Source organism: Salmo salar, chromosome 01 (assembly GCF_965601325.2).
Source record: "Salmo salar chromosome 01, fSalSal1, whole genome shotgun sequence".
Taxonomy (NCBI): Eukaryota; Metazoa; Chordata; class Actinopteri; order Salmoniformes; family Salmonidae; genus Salmo; species Salmo salar.
Window position 1 is genome coordinate 6,126,083 of NC_138291.1, and position 14,800 is coordinate 6,140,882.

General features: G+C 38.2%; 1 protein-coding gene across 3 annotated transcripts in view; it reads right to left on the reverse strand.

The window, feature by feature from the left end:
- pacs2 (phosphofurin acidic cluster sorting protein 2) overlaps nucleotides 1–14,800 on the reverse strand; it is a 176,485-nt gene that overhangs the window by 133,522 nt on the left and 28,163 nt on the right. The gene's annotated exons all lie outside the window — the stretch shown is intronic.

Genomic DNA, 14,800 nt, shown 5'->3' on the forward strand with positions numbered 1-14,800 from the left:
ACACTACATAAAGAGAGGCCTAACACAACACTACATAAAGAGAGACCTAACACAACACTACATAAAGAGAGACCTAACACAACACTACATAAAGAGAGACTCCACAACACTACATAAAGAGAAACACCACAACACTACATAAAGAGAGACTCCACAACACTACAAAAAGCGAGACCTAACACAACACTACATAAAGAGAGACTCCACAACACTACATAAAGAGAGACAACACAACACTACATAAAGAGAGACCTAACACAACACTACATAAAGAGAGACTCCACAACACTACATAAAGAGAGACCTAACACAACACTACATAAAGAGAGACCTAACACAACACTACATAAAGAGAGACCTAACACAACACTACATAAAGAGAGACCTAACACAACACTACATAAAGAGAGACCTACACAACACTACATAAAGAGAGACCTAACACAACACTACATAAAGAGAGACCTAACACAACACTACATAAAGAGAGACCTAACACAACACTACATAAAGAGAGACCTAACACAACACTACATAAAGAGAGACCTAACACAACACTACATAAAGAGAGACACTACAACACTACATAAAGAGAGACTCCACAACACTACATAAAGAGAGACCTAACACAACACTACATAAAGAGAGACCTAACACAACACTACATAAAGAGAGACTCCACAACACTACATAAAGCGAGACCTAACACAACACTACATAAAGAGAGACCTAACACAACACTACATAAAGAGAGACCTAACACAACACTACATAAAGAGAGACCTAACACAACACTACATAAAGAGAGACCTAACACAACACTACATAAAGAGAGACACCACAACACTACATAAAGAGAGACCTAACACAACACTACATAAAGAGAGACCTAACACAACACTACATAAAGAGAGACCTAACACAACACTACATAAAGAGAGACTCCACAACACTACATAAAGAGAGACTCCACAACACTACATAAAGAGAAACACCACAACACTACATAAAGCGAGACTCCACAACACTACATAAAGAGAGACTCCACAACACTACAAAAAGCGAGACCTAACACAACACTACATAAAGAGAGACCTAACACAACACTACATAAAGAGAGACTCCACAACACTACATAAAGAGAGACCTAACACAACACTACATAAAGAGAGACCTAACACAACACTACATAAAGAGAGACCTAACACAACACTACATAAAGAGAGACCTAACACAACACTACATAAAGAGAGACCTAACACAACACTACATAAAGAGAGACCTAACACAACACTACATAAAGAGAGACCTAACACAACACTACATAAAGAGAGACCTAACACAACACTACATAAAGAGAGACCTAACACAACACTACATAAAGAGAGACCTAACACAACACTACATAAAGAGAGACCTAACACAACACTACATAAAGAGAGACCTAACACAACACTACATAAAGAGAGACCTACACAACACTACATAAAGAGAGACCTAACACAACACTACATAAAGAGAGACCTAACACAACACTACATAAAGAGAGACCTAACACAACACTACATAAAGAGAGACCTAACACAACACTACATAAAGAGAGACCTAACACAACACTACATAAAGAGAGACCTAACACAACACTACATAAAGAGAGACACCACAACACTACATAAAGAGAGACTCCACAACACTACATAAAGAGAGACCTAACACAACACTACATAAAGAGAGACCTAACACAACACTACATAAAGAGAGACTCCACAACACTACATAAAGAGAGACCACAACACTACATAAAGAGAGACCTAACACAACACTACATAAAGAGAGACACCACAACACTACATAAAGAGAGACTCCACAACACTACATAAAGCGAGACCTAACACAACACTACATAAAGAGAGACCTAACACAACACTACATAAAGAGAGACCTAACACAACACTACATAAAGAGAGACCTAACACAACACTACATAAAGAGAGACCTAACACAACACTACATAAAGAGAGACCTAACACAACACTACATAAAGAGAGACTCCACAACACTACATAAAGAGAGACCTAACACAACACTACATAAAGAGAGACCTAACGCAACACTACATAAAGAGAGACCTAACACAACACTACATAAAGAGAGACTCCACAACACTACATAAAGAGAGACTCCACAACACTACATAAAGAGAGACTCCACAACACTACATAAAGAGAGACCTAACACAACACTACATAAAGAGAGACCTAACACAACACTACATAAAGAGAGACCTAACACAACACTACATAAAGAGAGACCTAACACAACACTACATAAAGAGAGACTCCACAACACTACATAAAGAGAAACACCACAACACTACATAAAGAGAGACTCCACAACACTACATAAAGAGAGACTCCACAACACTACATAAAGCGAGACCTAACACAACACTACATAAAGAGAGACCTAACACAACACTACATAAAGAGAGACCTAACACAACACTACATAAAGAGAGACCCACAACACTACATAAAGAGAGACCTAACACAACACTACATAAAGAGAGACCTAACACAACACTACATAAAGAGAGACCTAACACAACACTACATAAAGAGAGACCTAACACAACACTACATAAAGAGAGACCTAACACAACACTACATAAAGAGAGACCTAACACAACACTACATAAAGAGAGACCTAACACAACACTACATAAAGAGAGACCTAACACAACACTACATAAAGAGAGACACCACAACACTACATAAAGAGAGACTCCACAACACTACATAAAGAGAGACCTAACACAACACTACATAAAGAGAGACCTAACACAACACTACATAAAGAGAGACCTAACACAACACTACATAAAGAGAGACTCCACAACACTACATAAAGAGAGACCTAACACAACACTACATAAAGAGAGACCTAACACAACACTACATAAAGAGAGACCTAACACAACACTACATAAAGAGAGACCTAACACAACACTACATAAAGAGAGACCTAACACAACACTACATAAAGCGAGACCTAACACAACACTACATAAAGAGAGACCTAACACAACACTACATAAAGAGAGACCTAACACAACACTACATAAAGAGAGACCTAACACAACACTACATAAAGAGAGACCTAACACAACACTACATAAAGAGAGACTCCACAACACTACATAAAGAGAGACACCACAACACTACATAAAGAGAGACTCCACAACACTACATAAAGAGAGACTCCACAACACTACATAAAGCGAGACCTAACACAACACTACATAAAGAGAGACCTAACACAACACTACATAAAGAGAGACTCCACAACACTACATAAAGAGAGACCTAACACAACACTACATAAAGAGAGACCTAACACAACACTACATAAAGAGAGACCTAACACAACACTACATAAAGAGAGACCTAACACAACACTACATAAAGAGAGACCTACACAACACTACATAAAGAGAGACCTAACACAACACTACATAAAGAGAGACCTAACACAACACTACATAAAGAGAGACCTAACACAACACTACATAAAGAGAGACCTAACACAACACTACATAAAGAGAGACCTAACACAACACTACATAAAGAGAGACCTAACACAACACTACATAAAGAGAGACACCACAACACTACATAAAGAGAGACTCCACAACACTACATAAAGAGAGACCTAACACAACACTACATAAAGAGAGACCTAACACAACACTACATAAAGAGAGACTCCACAACACTACATAAAGAGAGACTCCACAACACTACATAAAGAGAGACCTACCACAACACTACATAAAGAGAGACACCACAACACTACATAAAGAGAGACTCCACAACACTACATAAAGCGAGACCTAACACAACACTACATAAAGAGAGACCTAACACAACACTACATAAAGAGAGACCTAACACAACACTACATAAAGAGAGACCTAACACAACACTACATAAAGAGAGACCTAACACAACACTACATAAAGAGAGACCTAACACAACACTACATAAAGAGAGACTCCACAACACTACATAAAGAGAGACCTAACACAACACTACATAAAGAGAGACCTAACACAACACTACATAAAGAGAGACCTAACACAACACTACATAAAGAGAGACTCCACAACACTACATAAAGAGAGACTCCACAACACTACATAAAGAGAGACTCCACAACACTACATAAAGAGAGACCTAACACAACACTACATAAAGAGAGACCTAACACAACACTACATAAAGAGAGACCTAACACAACACTACATAAAGAGAGACCTAACACAACACTACATAAAGAGAGACTCCACAACACTACATAAAGAGAGACACCACAACACTACATAAAGAGAGACTCCACAACACTACATAAAGAGAGACTCCACAACACTACATAAAGCGAGACCTAACACAACACTACATAAAGAGAGACCTAACACAACACTACATAAAGAGAGACCTAACACAACACTACATAAAGAGAGACTCCACAACACTACATAAAGAGAGACCTAACACAACACTACATAAAGAGAGACCTAACACAACACTACATAAAGAGAGACCTAACACAACACTACATAAAGAGAGACCTAACACAACACTACATAAAGAGAGACCTAACACAACACTACATAAAGAGAGACCTAACACAACACTACATAAAGAGAGACCTAACACAACACTACATAAAGAGAGACCTAACACAACACTACATAAAGAGAGACCTAACACAACACTACATAAAGAGAGACCTAACACAACACTACATAAAGAGAGACCTAACACAACACTACATAAAGAGAGACTCCACAACACTACATAAAGAGAGACCTAACACAACACTACATAAAGAGAGACCTAACACAACACTACATAAAGAGAGACTCCACAACACTACATAAAGAGAGACCTAACACAACACTACATAAAGAGAGACCTAACACAACACTACATAAAGAGAGACCTAACACAACACTACATAAAGAGAGACACCACAACACTACATAAAGAGAGACTCCACAACACTACATAAAGAGAGACCTAACACAACACTACATAAAGAGAGACCTAACACAACACTACATAAAGAGAGACCTAACACAACACTACATAAAGAGAGACTCCACAACACTACATAAAGAGAGACCTAACACAACACTACATAAAGAGAGACCTAACACAACACTACATAAAGAGAGACCTAACACAACACTACATAAAGAGAGACCTAACACAACACTACATAAAGAGAGACCTAACACAACACTACATAAAGAGAGACCTAACACAACACTACATAAAGAGAGACCTAACACAACACTACATAAAGAGAGACCTAACACAACACTACATAAAGAGAGACCTAACACAACACTACATAAAGAGAGACCTAACACAACACTACATAAAGAGAGACCTAACACAACACTACATAAAGAGAGACCTAACACAACACTACATAAAGAGAGACCTAACACAACACTACATAAAGCGAGACTCCACAACACTACATAAAGAGAGACTCCACAACACTACATAAAGAGAGACCTACCACAACACTACATAAAGAGAGACCTAACACAACACTACATAAAGAGAGACCTAACACAACACTACATAAAGAGAGACCTAACACAACACTACATAAAGAGAGACACCACAACACTACATAAAGAGAGACTCCACAACACTACATAAAGCGAGACCTAACACAACACTACATAAAGAGAGACACCACAACACTACATAAAGAGAAACACCACAACACTACATAAAGCGAGACTCCACAACACTACATAAAGCGAGACTCCACAACACTACATAAAGCGAGACCTAACACAACACTACATAAAGAGAGGCCTAACACAACACTACATAAAGAGAGACCTAACACAACACTACATAAAGAGAGACCTAACACAACACTACATAAAGAGAGACCTAACACAACACTACATAAAGAGAGACTCCACAACACTACATAAAGAGAAACACCACAACACTACATAAAGAGAGACCTAACACAACACTACATAAAGAGAGACTCCACAACACTACATAAAGAGAGACCACCACAACACTACATAAAGAGAGACTCCACAACACTACATAAAGCGAGACTCCACAACACTACATAAAGCGAGACCTAACACAACACTACATAAAGAGAGGCCTAACACAACACTACATAAAGAGAGACCTAACACAACACTACATAAAGAGAGACCTAACACAACACTACATAAAGAGAGACTCCACAACACTACATAAAGAGAGACACCACAACACTACATAAAGAGAGACTCCACAACACTACATAAAGCGAGACCTAACACAACACTACATAAAGAGAGACTCCACAACACTACATAAAGAGAGACAACACAACACTACATAAAGAGAGACCTAACACAACACTACATAAAGAGAGACCTCACACAACACTACATAAAGAGAGACCTAACACAACACTACATAAAGAGAGACCTAACACAACACTACATAAAGAGAGACCTAACACAACACTACATAAAGAGAGACCTAACACAACACTACATAAAGAGAGACCTACACAACACTACATAAAGAGAGACCTAACACAACACTACATAAAGAGAGACCTAACACAACACTACATAAAGAGAGACCTAACACAACACTACATAAAGAGAGACCTAACACAACACTACATAAAGAGAGACCTAACACAACACTACATAAAGAGAGACACACAACACTACATAAAGAGAGACTCCACAACACTACATAAAGAGAGACCTAACACAACACTACATAAAGAGAGACCTAACACAACACTACATAAAGAGAGACTCCACAACACTACATAAAGCGAGACCTAACACAACACTACATAAAGAGAGACCTAACACAACACTACATAAAGAGAGACCTAACACAACACTACATAAAGAGAGACCTAACACAACACTACATAAAGAGAGACCTAACACAACACTACATAAAGAGAGACACCACAACACTACATAAAGAGAGACCTAACACAACACTACATAAAGAGAGACCTAACACAACACTACATAAAGAGAGACCTAACACAACACTACATAAAGAGAGACTCCACAACACTACATAAAGAGAGACTCCACAACACTACATAAAGAGAAACACCACAACACTACATAAAGAGAGACTCCACAACACTACATAAAGAGAGACTCCACAACACTACAAAAAGCGAGACCTAACACAACACTACATAAAGAGAGACCTAACACAACACTACATAAAGAGAGACTCCACAACACTACATAAAGAGAGACCTAACACAACACTACATAAAGAGAGACCTAACACAACACTACATAAAGAGAGACCTAACACAACACTACATAAAGAGAGACCTAACACAACACTACATAAAGAGAGACCTACACAACACTACATAAAGAGAGACCTAACACAACACTACATAAAGAGAGACCTAACACAACACTACATAAAGAGAGACCTAACACAACACTACATAAAGAGAGACCTAACACAACACTACATAAAGAGAGACCTAACACAACACTACATAAAGAGAGACCTAACACAACACTACATAAAGAGAGACCTAACACAACACTACATAAAGAGAGACCTACACAACACTACATAAAGAGAGACCTAACACAACACTACATAAAGAGAGACCTAACACAACACTACATAAAGAGAGACCTAACACAACACTACATAAAGAGAGACCTAACACAACACTACATAAAGAGAGACCTAACACAACACTACATAAAGAGAGACCTAACACAACACTACATAAAGAGAGACACCACAACACTACATAAAGAGAGACTCCACAACACTACATAAAGAGAGACCTAACACAACACTACATAAAGAGAGACCTAACACAACACTACATAAAGAGAGACTCCACAACACTACATAAAGAGAGACCACAACACTACATAAAGAGAGACCTAACACAACACTACATAAAGAGAGACACCACAACACTACATAAAGAGAGACTCCACAACACTACATAAAGAGAGACCTAACACAACACTACATAAAGAGAGACCTAACACAACACTACATAAAGAGAGACCTAACACAACACTACATAAAGAGAGACCTAACACAACACTACATAAAGAGAGACCTAACACAACACTACATAAAGAGAGACCTAACACAACACTACATAAAGAGAGACTCCACAACACTACATAAAGAGAGACCTAACACAACACTACATAAAGAGAGACCTAACACAACACTACATAAAGAGAGACCTAACACAACACTACATAAAGAGAGACTCCACAACACTACATAAAGAGAGACTCCACAACACTACATAAAGAGAGACTCCACAACACTACATAAAGAGAGACCTAACACAACACTACATAAAGAGAGACCTAACACAACACTACATAAAGAGAGACCTAACACAACACTACATAAAGAGAGACCTAACACAACACTACATAGAGACTCCACAACACTACATAAAGAGAAACACCACAACACTACATAAAGAGAGACTCCACAACACTACATAAAGAGAGACTCCACAACACTACATAAAGCGAGACCTAACACAACACTACATAAAGAGAAGCCTAACACAACACTACATAAAGAGAGACCTAACACAACACTACATAAAGAGAGACCCACAACACTACATAAAGAGAGACCTAACACAACACTACATAAAGAGAGACCTAACACAACACTACATAAAGAGAGACCTAACACAACACTACATAAAGAGAGACCTAACACAACACTACATAAAGAGAGACCTAGCACAACACTACATAAAGAGAGACCTAACACAACACTACATAAAGAGAGACCTAACACAACACTACATAAAGAGAGACCTAACACAACACTACATAAAGAGAGACTCCACAACACTACATAAAGAGAGACCTAACACAACACTACATAAAGAGAGACCTAACACAACACTACATAAAGAGAGACCTAACACAACACTACATAAAGAGAGACCTAACACAACACTACATAAAGAGAGACCTAACACAACACTACATAAAGAGAGACCTAACACAACACTACATAAAGAGAGACCTAACACAACACTACATAAAGAGAGACACCACAACACTACATAAAGAGAGACTCCACAACACTACATAAAGAGAGACCTAACACAACACTACATAAAGAGAGACCTAACACAACACTACATAAAGAGAGACCTAACACAACACTACATAAAGAGAGACTCCACAACACTACATAAAGAGAGACCTAACACAACACTACATAAAGAGAGACCTAACACAACACTACATAAAGAGAGACCTAGCACAACACTACATAAAGAGAGACCTAACACAACACTACATAAAGAGAGACCTAACACAACACTACATAAAGAGAGACCTAACACAACACTACATAAAGAGAGACCTAACACAACACTACATAAAGAGAGACCTAACACAACACTACATAAAGAGAGACCTAACACAACACTACATAAAGAGAGACCTAACACAACACTACATAAAGAGAGACCTAACACAACACTACATAAAGAGAGACCTAACACAACACTACATAAAGAGAGACCTAACACAACACTACATAAAGCGAGACTCCACAACACTACATAAAGAGAGACTCCACAACACTACATAAAGAGAGACCTACCACAACACTACATAAAGAGAGACCTAACACAACACTACATAAAGAGAGACCTAACACAACACTACATAAAGAGAGACCTAACACAACACTACATAAAGAGAGACACCACAACACTACATAAAGAGAGACTCCACAACACTACATAAAGCGAGACCTAACACAACACTACATAAAGAGAGACACCACAACACTACATAAAGAGAAACACCACAACACTACATAAAGCGAGACTCCACAACACTACATAAAGCGAGACTCCACAACACTACATAAAGCGAGACCTAACACAACACTACATAAAGAGAGGCCTAACACAACACTACATAAAGAGAGACCTAACACAACACTACATAAAGAGAGACCTAACACAACACTACATAAAGAGAGACCTAACACAACACTACATAAAGAGAGACTCCACAACACTACATAAAGAGAAACACCACAACACTACATAAAGAGAGACCTAACACAACACTACATAAAGAGAGACTCCACAACACTACATAAAGAGAGACCTAACACAACACTACATAAAGAGAGACTCCACAACACTACATAAAGCGAGACTCCACAACACTACATAAAGCGAGACCTAACACAACACTACATAAAGAGAGGCCTAACACAACACTACATAAAGAGAGACCTAACACAACACTACATAAAGAGAGACCTAACACAACACTACATAAAGAGAGACTCCACAACACTACATAAAGAGAAACACCACAACACTACATAAAGAGAGACTCCACAACACTACATAAAGCGAGACCTAACACAACACTACATAAAGAGAGACTCCACAACACTACATAAAGAGAGACAACACAACACTACATAAAGAGAGACCTAACACAACACTACATAAAGAGAGACTCCACAACACTACATAAAGAGAGACCTAACACAACACTACATAAAGAGAGACCTAACACAACACTACATAAAGAGAGACCTAACACAACACTACATAAAGAGAGACCTAACACAACACTACATAAAGAGAGACCTACACAACACTACATAAAGAGAGACCTAACACAACACTACATAAAGAGAGACCTAACACAACACTACATAAAGAGAGACCTAACACAACACTACATAAAGAGAGACCTAACACAACACTACATAAAGAGAGACCTAACACAACACTACATAAAGAGAGACCTAACACAACACTACATAAAGAGAGACTACACAACACTACATAAAGAGAGACTCCACAACACTACATAAAGAGAGACCTAACACAACACTACATAAAGAGAGACCTAACACAACACTACATAAAGAGAGACCTAACACAACACTACATAAAGAGAGACTCCACAACACTACATAAAGAGAGACCACAACACTACATAAAGAGAGACCTAACACAACACTACATAAAGAGAGACCTAACACAACACTACATAAAGAGAGACACCACAACACTACATAAAGAGAGACTCCACAACACTACATAAAGCGAGACCTAACACAACACTACATAAAGAGAGACCTAACACAACACTACATAAAGAGAGACCTAACACAACACTACATAAAGAGAGACCTAACACAACACTACATAAAGAGAGACCTAACACAACACTACATAAAGAGAGACTCCACAACACTACATAAAGAGAGACCTAACGCAACACTACATAAAGAGAGATCTAACACAACACTACATAAAGAGAGACACCACAACACTACATAAAGAGAGACTCCACAACACTACATAAAGCGAGACTCCACAACACTACATAAAGCGAGACCTAACACAACACTACATAAAGAGAGGCCTAACACAACACTACATAAAGAGAGACCTAACACAACACTACATAAAGAGAGACCTAACACAACACTACATAAAGAGAGACCTAACACAACACTACATAAAGAGAGACTCCACAACACTACATAAAGAGAAACACCACAACACTACATAAAGCGAGACTCCACAACACTACATAAAGAGAGACTCCACAACACTACATAAAGCGAGACCTAACACAACACTACATAAAGAGAGACCTAACACAACACTACATAAAGAGAGACTCCACAACACTACATAAAGAGAGACCTAACACAACACTACATAAAGAGAGACCTAACACAACACTACATAAAGAGAGACCTAACACAACACTACATAAAGAGAGACCTAACACAACACTACATAAAGAGAGACCTACACAACACTACATAAAGAGAGACCTAACACAACACTACATAAAGAGAGACCTAACACAACACTACATAAAGAGAGACCTAACACAACACTACATAAAGAGAGACCTAACACAACACTACATAAAGAGAGACCTAACACAACACTACATAAAGAGAGACCTAACACAACACTACATAAAGAGAGACCTAACACAACACTACATAAAGAGAGACCTAACACAACACTACATAAAGAGAGACCTACACAACACTACATAAAGAGAGACCTAACACAATACTACATAAAGAGAGACCTAACACAACACTACATAAAGAGAGACCTAACACAACACTACATAAAGAGAGACCTAACACAACACTACATAAAGAGAGACCTAACACAACACTACATAAAGAGAGACCTAACACAACACTACATAAAGAGAGACACTACAACACTACATAAAGAGAGACTCCACAACACTACATAAAGAGAGACCTAACACAACACTACATAAAGAGAGACCTAACACAACACTACATAAAGAGAGACTCCACAACACTACATAAAGAGAGACCTAACACAACACTACATAAAGAGAGACCTAACACAACACTACATAAAGAGAGACCTAACACAACACTACATAAAGAGAGACTCCACAACACTACATAAAGAGAGACCACAACACTACATAAAGAGAGACCTAACACAACACTACATAAAGAGAGACCTAACACAACACTACATAAAGAGAGACACCACAACACTACATAAAGAGAGACTCCACAACACTACATAAAGCGAGACCTAACACAACACTACATAAAGAGAGACCTAACACAACACTACATAAAGAGAGACCTAACACAACACTACATAAAGAGAGACCTAACACAACACTACATAAAGAGAGACCTAACACAACACTACATAAAGAGAGACTCCACAACACTACATAAAGAGAGACCTAACGCAACACTACATAAAGAGAGATCTAACACAACACTACATAAAGAGAGACACCACAACACTACATAAAGAGAGACTCCACAACACTACATAAAGCGAGACTCCACAACACTACATAAAGCGAGACCTAACACAACACTACATAAAGAGAGGCCTAACACAACACTACATAAAGAGAGACCTAACACAACACTACATAAAGAGAGACCTAACACAACACTACATAAAGAGAGACCTAACACAACACTACATAAAGAGAGACTCCACAACACTACATAAAGAGAAACACCACAACACTACATAAAGCGAGACTCCACAACACTACATAAAGAGAGACTCCACAACACTACAAAAAGCGAGACCTAACACAACACTACATAAAGAGAGACCTAACACAACACTACATAAAGAGAGACTCCACAACACTACATAAAGAGAGACCTAACACAACACTACATAAAGAGAGACCTAACACAACACTACATAAAGAGAGACCTAACACAACACTACATAAAGAGAGACCTAACACAACACTACATAAAGAGAGACCTACACAACACTACATAAAGAGAGACCTAACACAACACTACATAAAGAGAGACCTAACACAACACTACATAAAGAGAGACCTAACACAACACTACATAAAGAGAGACCTAACACAACACTACATAAAGAGAGACCTAACACAACACTACATAAAGAGAGACCTAACACAACACTACATAAAGAGAGACACCACAACACTACATAAAGAGAGACTCCACAACACTACATAAAGAGAGACCTAACACAACACTACATAAAGAGAGACCTAACACAACACTACATAAAGAGAGACTCCACAACACTACATAAAGAGAGACCCACAACACTACATAAAGAGAGACCTAACACAACACTACATAAAGAGAGACACCACAACACTACATAAAGAGAGACTCCACAACACTACATAAAGCGAGACCTAACACAACACTACATAAAGAGAGACCTAACACAACACTACATAAAGAGAGACCTAACACAACACTACATAAAGAGAGACCTAACACAACACTACATAAAGAGAGACCTAACACAACACTACATAAAGAGAGACCTAACACAACACTACATAAAGAGAGACTCCACAACACTACATAAAGAGAGACCTAACGCAACACTACATAAAGAGAGACCTAACGCAACACTACATAAAGAGAGACCTAACGCAACACTACATAAAGAGAGACTCCACAACACTACATAAAGAGAGACTCCACAACACTACATAAAGAGAGACTCCACAACACTACATAAAGAGAGACCTAACACAACACTACATAAAGAGAGACCTAACACAACACTACATAAAGAGAGACCTAACACAACACTACATAAAGAGAGACCTAACACAACACTACATAGAGACTCCACAACACTACATAAAGAGAAACACCACAACACTACATAAAGAGAGACTCCACAACACTACATAAAGAGAGACTCCACAACACTACATAAAGCGAGAACTAACACAACACTACATAAAGAGAAGCCTAACACAACACTACATAAAGAGAGACCTAACACAACACTACATAAAGAGAGACCACAACACTACATAAAGAGAGACCTAACACAACACTACATAAAGAGAGACCTAACACAACACTACATAAAGAGAGACCTAACACAACACTACATAAAGAGAGACCTAGCACAACACTACATAAAGAGAGACCTAACACAACACTACATAAAGAGAGACCTAACACAACACTACATAAAGAGAGACAACACAACACTACATAAAGAGAGACCTAACACAACACTACATAAATAGAGACCTAACACAACACTACATAAAGAGAGACTCCACAACACTACATAAAGAGAGACCTAACACAACACTACATAAAGAGAGACCTAACACAACACT